The sequence below is a fragment of the Drosophila melanogaster genome, chromosome 3R, assembly GCF_000001215.4.
Source record: "Drosophila melanogaster chromosome 3R".
In the NCBI taxonomy this organism is placed as follows: Eukaryota; Metazoa; Arthropoda; class Insecta; order Diptera; family Drosophilidae; genus Drosophila; species Drosophila melanogaster.
The window spans coordinates 31,992,004-32,004,419 of NT_033777.3; the positions used below are offsets into that span (position 1 = coordinate 31,992,004).

A 12,416-nucleotide genomic window follows, 5' to 3' on the forward strand; every position below is an offset into this window, starting at 1 on the left:
AGTAAGACGTAAGAGATGTATACTTTCTCTACATTGTTTATTCGCGATCGTTATGGTCAGTGTAGTGGCTGTTTAGTGCGCTCCGGCACGTTGATAAAACATTTCGCTTCGTTACGTTATATTTTATTTTATTTTATTTTACTTACAAAACGCACGCAGTTTACTTCCCTTCCCTTCCACTGCCCACCATTTGTATACGCCGCTTTGCCCATCAGCGGGGACCATCATTTCGGTCATTATTTGGTTACGTGCGCTAAATGAGACGCAACCGAGACACGCCCCTGCACTCACTTTACCTTTTCTCACCTTTCAGACATCCCTATATACATATGATTTGCTTTTTCGCGCAGAGCCTTTTAGCGAAAATTAAATGTTACGTTTTAAAGTTAACAACTAAAGATGGCTAATGATGCTGGCTGGCAGTACATATTTCGCCGGTTTCCATGAAACTCACTTTGCAACGGGCTACATCAAATTCTTTCCTTCTTGAACTGCTTTAGGTGCCTAACGTAGGGTCGTAATTAAAAGGAACTTTCTGCGCACTAAGAGAATTCAATTATTGTGTATTGTTATGTTTAATATTTTTTTCCTTTTATAAAGTATATATCACAGCTTGAATAACTATTATTTAATATAATATAATATTATATATATATATATATATATTATATTAATATTAATATATTATATAATAATAATATATATATAATGCTTCCTTTCTCGTTTTATAACTAATTGACTGATATTTTAAATTGATACAAGTGCCTTAAAGAAAATAATTTTATAAAAATATATATAATGTTGAACTTTTTATTAATTATAATCTCTCTTGTAATCCTATTAATCTTCAACTGGTCAAATACCAACTACTTTCGTTTAGTGTAAGTATGTGTATATAAAAAGCAACTTTAACTTCGAGTCAAACTCAAAGGCAACACAAGCCGAAAACTTTTCTGTATCCCTTCCTCCTGAACATGTTGCACGTTGTGAACTTTTTAGGCACCTGGACGCGTGTCTGCCGAGCGTGGCAGCTTCTAATTAATGTGCTCTTTCCCACAAACTTTTTACAGTTGCAGTACTGCTGCATCAGCTGCAGTTTGTTCTCCAGCTGCACCTCAATTTGAAAAAATGATTTTCTGGTTTAGCACAGATTACATTTGCTTAGAATAGGTAAGCTGTAATATTAATAATCTTAGAATCGTACTCGCATAATTATGATCGTCTAGACACATCGTAAAAATGTGTGTGCTCAGAAAATATAAGCTTCCCTCACAGAAATAGAGTATAAAAGCAAAGCCAACTATCAACAGGGCGATTTACCCCGCTTCAACTCATTTACCGAGTCGTTTTCTATATTGAGTTAAAAATGTTCATTTTCTGCATGTGCTTTAATTGCTCATCTCCCCGAACTCTTCATCCTTTCCGCAGCTGTTTCATTTGGGAAAGTGAAGCAAACTTTTAGATTAAATCCTGTAATGCTTTTTGGACAAATGGATTTAGCCTGGGAACGGATATGGACATGACTATGCCGCTATACCCGTTCTGGTTGGCGGCTTCTTGGCTACTCAGCTGATGTTTTGATCGAATGAAACTTTAAGGGAAATGTGCCTCCTGAAAAACTTTCAAATAGCATCTTAATTGTTTTATGCTTTTGTTAACTTGAAAATTGAAGCACTTAATTTAAACAAGGGAATACAAATTTTTAATTTGTATAATTTAAATTAAAATAGCTCAGGTAATTTTCCGTTGTTTTAATTTGTTTACACTAATAAGAGAAGATACCATCCAACCAATTAACGGAGCAGATTCAGGTTAAAATTTCGACAGGCCAAGAACAAATAATATATTTATAAAATGCGCGCAAAATTATAGTTTATAGAGAGAACGGATTTGATCGCCTTTTGTTGGCGCAAATGAATATTTTGCAACAATTGCTGGCATTAGAAGGTGGCTAATTTCCAGTTTTGTCAATGTCACTCCAAACCATACACAATACGGTGAAGCGCAACATTATACACTGCGGAAATAAATAAGTAAAGCTGTTGCAATTAGGATACCGAAATTTCCTTGCGCGATTCGACAAAACACAACGAAAGGGTTGTAACCAAATTTTGTGTGCAATGGGCGCAGAAGTTTCTTTTTAAGTTTTTACCTAAATGTATTTGTCGGAATTTTTATACAAGAAGTTAAATAATTTATAAATTTATATTATTCTTGATAAGTGTAATTCAATCTATACATAATTAAAATTGTATATTGACTGAGAAGCGGCAAACAGTCAATGGACTTGTGCAGATCATGTTGCTGTGCCCCAAGCAGCCATTGAAATTAAGGTTAGGCAAGATGACAGCAACGAATTCAACAATGACCCAATCGGGTTTGGCACAAATGCAGCTGGTCTTCGCATCGTGTAGTAATTAATTAGACTCGCAGGCATTTTATACGAACAAAGTGCAATACCGTTTCACTAATTGAACATGAACATGGCTGCCTCCATGAGGATGCGCCACTTGCGCTACCATCACCCACTGCCATTTGCCTGTTATTGATCGCATTCTAGGCTCAGGGCCACTAAATTCGTCAGTCGTCAATCATGACGTCCAATTGAAGGTAACCACAGTGCTTGACATATCGACAACGCGTTCAGGTAGGTAAACGGTGCAAAATGGCTGGAGGTTTTGCTTTTGGCCAGGCCATCTTATCACAATCAGGGAAGGAAGGGGATTTGTTAGACTTGTGGTTTCATTCCACAGTTGCTATTGGCAAATTCGTAGCAAGCGACTATTTTGCCAAATTAAATGAGCTCAAATCAAACAATTTACAGTTGCTGCAAAAGCATGGGTCGAGGCGGAATAGAAATTCCAACACTTAGAAATAAAATTTGTTGCTTACAATTTTTTTGATTACGCACCTGACACACAGTGCCCAGCGTTTTTTGGCAAAATTTAGGGGGGCAGACTGAGTCCACGTCTTTGTTGATAATTATTGGTTCGGTAGCTGCTTTTGATGATGTGAATGCAGGAGCTCCTTTGCTTTTCACACTTGTGTACGCCTAATTATATCTGTTACTCGTAGAGTAAAAGAGTATACTACGAGTAACTCGTTGAAAAGTATGTAACACGCAGAAGGATGCGTTAGCAACCCTATAAAGCATATATATTCTTGATCAGGACCAATAGCGATATCTCAAGAACTATAATAGATAGAAGGTTAAGTTTAAGCTTACAGATTCTAAAGACATTAAAATAACCGAGTGTCTTTGCACAAGCCCTCTCCCAAGCACATCGCAATTTAAGTGGTGATTACGATGGAATAGCAAAAGAATGCCAAATGCTACACGACAGGGTCAAAAAGGGTGACGAGACAAAAACCGCTACTCGTGTTTCACATCATCATCATCATCAGCAGTACCAAACGCAGTCCGGTCGTTTGTGGCTCATTGGCTCGCGTCCAGCCTGTGTTATTTTTCATGACCACCACATTCGCCTAACAAAAATTAACAGAAATGTATTATTCCCGCGACCTTTTTTATATGCGTGCAAAAATTTGTGCTTAAATTAAATATGATGACCAAAAAAAGTAGCCCTGCAATCCCCACCATTGCCTATTTACACATATACACGGCGTATACGCACTGTAATGTACGACAGCCGGCCACAATTAATCTTGCCACGTGTTTTATGTGCTACCGCCTTGAGTGTACATTTCTGGAAACAGGAAAATACGGGACCTGAGGACCAAAGAGAACCATCATCATGTGCTTGGGCTATAATTGAATTTTCATAACCATTAACCGACGCCGGGTTGGTAATGTTACGACGCTTTATTATTACCAAGGTAATCGAAAGCAAATTATTTTGACTTTATAAATATAAATCAAATAAGGAAGAGATCTACTTGAATGCCACCACATGTTCCATGGCCATCTTATCAAAGTGGGGCTAAAACCAAGGACAGCACCAAAACATTTAATGTCACAAAAGAGTCCACTTAAAGGACAATGCAGCAAGCTGAGGCCATTAATAACGTTCCACAGTCGGAGAAAATTATGCGAACCGCTGGTGGTGTAGGTGTCTGTACACAGCTATAAAAATCCAAAATTACATTTAAATGAGGTTAGCAGAAGGCAACTCGTCAACTAAGCAATGAAGAAAAATGATGAAGTAAAGGGAGATTACTTAAGTGCCAAAATTTGATGTGTTATTATTATTAACATTAAGCAATATTAAACCCTATAGTCCACTATTTCGTCGACTATCAAATACCCGTTACTCAGGTAAGAGTGTGCGAACTCAATAGAAATTTGCAAAACAAATTAAAAAATTAACATATGCTCAAAAGTGTGGTTGGATGCATATGGTATATTTTAATACTCTTCGATGGAACAGTTAACAAAAAAAAACAACAGCACCCAACAGAAGGGGCGGAACAGAAGGAGATAACAGGGAAGCTGAACCATCGATCAAACAAGTAAGACAAATCGTCGTGCGTTTTCGGTTGGCAGGAAGCAAAGGCCAAATGTGTTGACGCCTTGACATCCTGGCACACCCTTATCTACATACACACACAATTTTTGAGGCGGTCAAGCAAAAAACATTTTTCTTTTTGTGGCGCAACAAAAAAGTCAGCAGCAAAAGGCAAATTTAATTTGAGCTGTCAAAAATCTGACCAATATTGCCTTTGAGTATCCCGTGTGTCATTGTCCGTAAATGTGAGCATTGGTGTAAGAGCGTGTTGTGTGGTTGGGCTTACACTAAATGGATTGAAAACGTAAATGAAATTGACAGTCAGTTCTTCAGGCTTGCAAAGGCGCAACCACATAAACGTGTGGAACTCCTTGGCCCATACAACCGTTTTAAAAATAAGAAAAACTATTTCCCTCACCATACAATTTAGGATCCCAAGTATGAGAACCGTAGTGCTTACAATAGACAGATTTGCTTTTGATTTCCTTTAAAATAGGTTTGCAATTTGCTAAGTTAAAAATATAAACCAACAAATGCCGTATTTAAATTTTAATATTACTTTGGTCTTTGCTGTTAAAAAAGGCGATTAGGAATTATTTATAACTTAAAAGCATCGTTAGAATGCTACTGTGATGTTTTGACGGGATTCGCATAAGCAAAAAAAAATAAAGACTAAGGAAGAAGCCCCCTTAAAACTTGGCTATCGCAATGTTTTTTCCTTTTCATTTACCAAAAATGTCTCCCAGTCAAATATTTTAAAAGTAGGGCTCAAACGGAACAACAACCTCCTCCACGAGGCCAGAAATGGACGGCAGACACTAGATGTTAGCTGTGGTAGAAAGCTGTTTAAATATTAAATACATAATACATTTATGGGAATTATTTAATAATTCTATAGAGGTTATTGCAGTTTAATTATATTAATAAAATTAATTAATTAATTAAAATTATTATAATTATAATATTTATTTATATTTATATAATTACAATTATTATAAATTAAAAAATTTCAATATGATTGCTTACATTTTCAAAATTATGGTGTTTACAAACGTTAAATCACTTTTTTTTATATAAAATTAAATGTATTTATTAATCTTTTTAATTTTACACCCCTGCTTTTTAGAAGCCATTGCGCAACTGACAAGTATTTTTGGGCTGCTTGAAGTTCTTTGAGCTGGCAAGCCTGGATATTGTGAACTTAAAGAACACCGCTGTGGCAGGCTTGTTTCAATGTATACCTAATAATTTAATGAATTGATATCCCCATATAAGCTAGGCAACATCAAACAGATGTAGATTACTGTCGATCCATTGTAATGTAATTTATGTGCCGGCGCCTGATTCATATCGCAGTTTTGGTAAATACAAAGGTCAGCACCTGACCATGCTTATCACGATGCTGTTCCTGTTTATTCACCAACCGCCCCTTCTATTTACCAAGCTAAGTGAAAGCGCTTTGATAAGGCCAACTACTCCGCCGGACAAATTTGATTTATTTTATTTTCTTCCATCGTTTTTAAACCCCAGGATAACACGCACAGACCTACAGAATATCGCTGCCTTAATGGTCCTACTGTAGTATGTGCATATATCGAGGGTACACTGTACCTATAAGTACACAGCAACACTTAGTTGCATTGCATAAATAAATGTCTCAAGTGAGCGTGATATAAGATCACCCATTTATGCTTTAAGCTAAGTCAGCATCCCCACGCTGGCCGCTGGCCATATATGCGCATAAGCTCTCTCTCTCTCTCTCTTATACATATATATATATACGCTGCTCTTCTGCCGCTGTCGACGGCGGCGCAGTCGCAGTATTTAGGTAAGATTAGACACTCTGTAGAGGTTAAGCGGGCAGAACCGTTTCTGCTACTCGAAGAGATAAGAAGAAATAAAAAGGTGGCCTGACGGCTGCACCCAACTGCAAGGAAAACACGTGTTCTCAATTGGTGGCATATATTGGTTTATTACATGGCGACCGTGAGGCAGGAGCCTGCGATCTGAGGACTACTGAGGAAATGCTGCTAATATTGCCGATTTGATTTGGGAATTCTAAACAGCGACAACAGGTGTGAGAGGCAGGCCGCCCCTTACACCAGTGCGGGAGACCTAGAGACGGGACACTGATGAAAAAAAAAGAAACAAAAATACTGAGTGAGTAGAGTGTGGTAATGGGCAAACGCGGATGTCAGGAAATCAAAAATAAAGGTATAGCACATATTAAGTGGCTATGATATACAAATAAAACACCGCCCCCATGGGCAACGGCACAGAAATTAACTGCCGAATTAGACTTTCTGAAAGAAAACCTCCAGCAAAGAAAGCCGAATACCACAACTCACTCAGCAAAAATAGAAATAATCAATGAAGAAATAACTGAAAATTCAACATCACCCAAGCCGAAAAGACCCGACGTCTGCATGAAAGACTGCCCTCGACCATTGTAAGCCGCAACAGCAATTAGCACGGCATCCTGCGAGGGTAGGATTAGGATAAAGGATAAAGGATTCCACCGGCGCGCCGCACATGACAACAGCGAATGTCTACCAAGCAGACGTTCGAACACCCTGCTCCTGTCGAGCAAAGGGATCTGCCAAGTATCAAAGAGGTAATAGAGGTAGATCCGTCCGCGGGACCAAAGCCCTTGACCATACAAGAGTACAAGGCACGGACTGCAGCGAGGGAGCAGCCACCTAAAAAGAAGAGGGGTGGCCGCCGGATTAAGTTGCTCAGCGCCCGGAGGCTCAACATCGAACTACTGAAGACGGCAACTAATGAGGAAGACCGGCAGCGCTACAAAGAGCGCCTTGCAGCCATCAATCAACAACTTCGTGGTGCGAAGTAAAGCGGCGGGCTGCGTTATACGCCATAGCCTCAACCGCCCAAATATTATATTAATGTTGTCGATGCGGTTTCCGCTGCAACAAAATTACTAACTTATCAGGGACCCATTTCATAACTAACACATTATACTCAGTCCTAAACTTAAAATAAGTAATAATATTGTAAAATTGCAAATTGCAACCGATGTAAACTGAGTATAATGAATTCATCTATCAAGTAAAAATATGTTTAACAACAGTTTAGACCTATTAAAATTTCGAGCTATATTTATATCTGATCGAGATAACAATAATTGACCAATTCTCAAAGTTAAAATTCTATTTGTACTTTTGATATACAAATAAAGACTAATTTTCCCCATATCAAAATGGGACATAAGTCGTGGATACAACCCCACAGTTAAATTCAATGTACTTACTATTTTTGATTTTAGTTATCCTATCAGCCTTTTAACCTGGCCTTAAAACTTTATCAGTTTCACAAAAGATCGTTGAAAAGACTTACATGAGTCGAGCCAATGATTTAGACAAAATCTAATAGAAACTACACCAAAAAGGTACAAGTGCGATTACATCGCTAAAAGGTACATACATGGAATGGCTAAACTTAACCATATCCATAAACAATATTAGAGATGCTTTTGATAAATCCTATAAATGTATTAATAAAACCGCGCTGATCAAAACTCAGACGCTTATTTTTCACATAAAGGTATTGATAACACAATACAACACATTACAAAACCTAATAGTAACAAACAAAAGCAAACTCACTGAAGAACATAAAGTCCAATGCTTCAAAGTTCTCAGTTCATTTGGTAAAAGACTACATAATACCAGCGTTAGACACAGTATTATAATAGAAGTCCCAACAGAACTAACCAAAATAGCAGAATTCGACGAAAGCCAGTTAAGAGACTTGGACGAGTCGCAGCCGTTAGAAGATTTAGATATCGAAAGCGATATCGAATCAATAGAAGAATTAAAATTTAATACCGTACAACCAAATACAAGAAACATGGCCAACGCATTAGAAGCTCAGAGAGCATACGTTAAACAGGTATCTGCCACAGTACCTGAATTCGATGGTAAGAAACTCCATTTAAACAGGTTTGTGACAGCACTTAAGTTGACGGATCTAACTAAAGGAGATCAAGAAACTTTAGCAGTAGAGGTCATAAAGACCAAAATTATTGGCCCATTAAACTATAAAGTAGAACATGCGACAACGATACAGGCAATAATTACCATATTGCAGGCAAACGTAAAAGGCGAATCGCCTGACGTTATAAAGGCCAAATTAATAAATGCCCAACAAAGAGGCAAGACCGCGTCTCAGTATGTTACAGAAATAGACAGTATGCGTAAGCAGCTCGAGGCAGCTTACATAGACGGCGGATTAGACGCCGATAATGCTGACAAATTCGCGACTAAAGAGTCGATATCAGCAATGACCAAAAACTGTGCCAACGAGGCACTTAAAATGATCTTAACTGCAGGTACATTTAGTACATTCAACGACGCAATGGAAAAATACCTACATTGCAGTACAGAAATAACCGGCAATTCAAATACAGTCTTATTCTATAATGGGAATAATAGACGTGGTAATTATAATGCCTACTATCGTGGTAGAGGCAGAAATAATTATAACCATAATTATAACCAGAATTATAACCAAGGTTATAATAATAACAACAGAGGTCGCGGAGGCTACCGCGGCCACGGTAATAACAGAGACGGAGGTAACCGAAGGGGTAACCAAAGTCAGAATAATAATAACAACCGAAATGTGCGTAACGTACAATCGGAAAACAGCCAGACCCCCTTAAGCGATCAACAGTAAAAGTGTTTAAAGTAAACCTAAATCTGAGTATTTTCATTAAGACAAAAAACCATGAAACAAACACAGTTCTTACATTACTAATAGACACAGGTGCAGAAATTTCATTGCTAAAAGCCAAAGCAAAGGAATATAATAATATAAATTTCAGTAATATATCAAATATTACAGGTATTGGGCAAGGAACCATACAGTCTATAGGTACAGTAGATCTTGACATACGCATTCAGGATGTTCTAGTGCCACATGAATTTCATGTAGTACCTGAGAATTTTCCGATACCATGCGATGGCATAATCGGAATAGATTTTATCAAGAAATACAATTGCGTATTAGAGTTTCAAAATAACAAAGACTGGTTCACAATAAGACCCAATAACTTCAGTAGACAGATTAGTGTACCAATTACACATAACTTAGACTCCAACACACTCTTATTGCCAGCTAGATGCGAAGTAATCAGACAAGTCAAATTACTCACTAACGAAAAAACGGTGGTAGTACCAAATCAGGAGCTGCAACCAGGTATAATAGTAGCAAGCACCATTGCCGATAGCAAAAACGCATTGATTCGCATTATAAATACAAATAATAAAGACGCCATAATAGATAGCGCGAAGATCAAATGCGAATCAATGAAAGACTATGACATTTTTACAACACCAGTAGAAAAGGAAAATAGAACTGAAGAAATTTTAAAACAATTAAGATTCCCTAAACAATTCAATAATGAACTAACTAAGTTATGCACCGAGTTTAGCGATATTTTTGGTCTAGAAACAGAACCAATATCGGCTAACAATTTCTACAAACAAAAACTCAGATTAGGGGAAAAAACACCGGTCTATATAAAAAACTATCGCATGGCAGATAGCCAAAAACCAGAAATCGCCAGACAGGTAAAAAAATTAATAGATGATGGAATAGTTGAACCATCAATGTCTGAATATAATAGTCCATTACTTTTGGTTCCAAAGAAACCACTTCCGAATTCCACGGAAAAAAGATGGCGATTAGCAGTTGACTATCGTCAAATAAATAAGAAACTATTATCAGACAAATTTCCACTTCCAAGAATAGAAGATATTCTTGATCAATTAGGAAGAGCAAAGTATTTTTCATGTCTCGACCTAATGTCTGGATTCCACCAGATAGAACTAGAAAAAAGGTATAGAGATATAACGTCATTTTCAACAGCCAATGGCTCATATCGCTTCACGCGATTACCATACGGACTGAAAGTAGCACCAAACTCCTTCCAACGTATGATGACACTTGCATTTTCTGGTCTTGAACCATCGCAAGCATTTCTATATATGGATGACTTAGTAGTAATAGGTTGTTCAGAAAAACATATGCTCAAAAATTTGACTAACGTATTCGAGCTATGTAGACGACATAATTTGAAACTACATCCAGGGAAATGTTCTTTCTTTATGAAAGAAGTAACATATTTGGGTCACAAATGTACCGATAAAGGTATACTCCCAGATGACACCAAATATGAAGTTATAGAAAAATATCCTATACCAACAGATGCCGACAGTGCTAGGCGTTTCGTAGCCTTCTGTAATTATTACAGACGTTTCATTAAAAATTTTTCTGATCATTCACGCCACTTAACGAGGCTTTGTAAAAAGAATGTTCAATTCGAATGGACAGCAGAATGCAATGATGCATTCGAATACCTTAAAACAGAATTAATGAAACCAACATTACTACAGTACCCAGATTTCGGTAAAGAATTTTGCATAACAACCGATGCTAGTAAACAGGCATGCGGAGCGGTACTTACACAAGATCACAATGGTCAACAACTTCCAGTGGCATACGCTTCAAGAATGTTCACTCAAGGTGAAAGTAATAAGTCCACTACAGAACAAGAATTAACGGCCATTCATTGGGCCATAAATCATTTTCGACCATACATATATGGCAAGCATTTCATGGTAAAAAGCGATCATAGACCATTGTCATACCTATTCTCTATGAAAAATCCAAGTTCAAAACTCACTCGTATGAGGCTGGATTTAGAAGAGTATGACTTTACTGTAGAATATCTTAAGGGGAAAGATAACCATATTGCGGACGCCTTGTCTCGCATAACAATAAAAGATCTGAAAACAATCAACAGAGAAATATTAAAAGTTACCACCAGATCAAAAGCTAAACAGGAAAATTCCTGTAAGGACGAAGCAATAGTCAAAATACAAGAGGAAAAAGAGCAAACAATAGAAAAGCCCAAAGTCTATGAAGTTGTCAATAATAATGACACAAAGAAATATGTTTTAATCAAAATAGATAAACACAAGTGTTTATTAAAACGAGGAAAAACAATTGTTTCACGCTTTGATGTTGATGACTTGTATTCTAATGAAACATTTGATCTAAATCAATTCTTTCAAAGGCTTATTTCAAAAGCCGGAATGCATAAAATAACAAAAATGCGAATATCACCAAGCGAACAGATGTTCCAATTTGTATCACTAAATGAATTTAAAATAAAGGGCAACCGAGTACTCGAAAAAGTAGAACTAGCTATTCTACAAAAGGTGATAATTATAGACAAAAATGACGAAGCTCAGATTAAAGAAATTTTGACAAAATTCCATGATGATCCTATAGAAGGAGGCCACACTGGTATTTCGCGAACCCAGTCAAAAATCAAAAGATTTTATTATTGGCCCCAGATGACCAAGACAATCTCAAAGTATGTAAAGACTTGTTTGAAATGTCAACAAGCCAAAATTACAACACATACGAAAACTCCATTAACATTGATGCCAACGCCAGCAACAGCATTTGATACTGTTTTAATTGATACCATTGGCCCACTACCGAAATCGGAAGACGGAAATGAGTATGCAGTTACAATCATATGCGATCTAACCAAGTTTTTAGTAACTATTCCAACACCAAATAAAAGTGCTAAAACAGTTGCAAAGGCTATATTTGAATTATTTGTACTGAAGTACGGTCCAATGAAGACGTTCATTACAGATCAAGGTACGGAATACAAAAATTCACTTATGAATGAATTATGCAAATATATGCATATAGAAAATCTAACATCTAGCGCTCACCATCATCAAACTTTAGGAACAATAGAAAGAAGCCACCGAACTTTTAATGAATATATACGTTCATACATATCGGTTAACAAAAGTGATTGGGACATTTGGTTACCATATTTCACTTATTGCTTCAATACAACACCCTCAATAGTCCATGACTATTGCCCATACGAACTAGTATTTG

At 37.0% G+C, this 12,416-nt stretch overlaps 1 protein-coding gene across 2 annotated transcripts in view, besides 2 other annotated features; it reads right to left on the reverse strand.

The window, feature by feature from the left end:
• heph (hephaestus) overlaps positions 1–12,416 on the reverse strand; it is a 168,534-nt gene that overhangs the window by 145,017 nt on the left and 11,101 nt on the right. Inside the window, exon 1 of one of the 2 annotated variants that reach the window (NM_170581.2) lies at positions 1,205–1,275. The exons of the other annotated variant lie outside the window; for it this stretch is intronic. The gene's annotated coding sequence lies outside the window, so the exon portion shown is untranslated. Of the gene's footprint in view, positions 1–1,204; positions 1,276–12,416 lie in introns of those variants that run through there. 2 annotated transcript variants of the gene reach the window in all.
• Positions 4,233–4,291: a mobile genetic element.
• Positions 6,044–12,416: part of a mobile genetic element that runs on past the window's edge.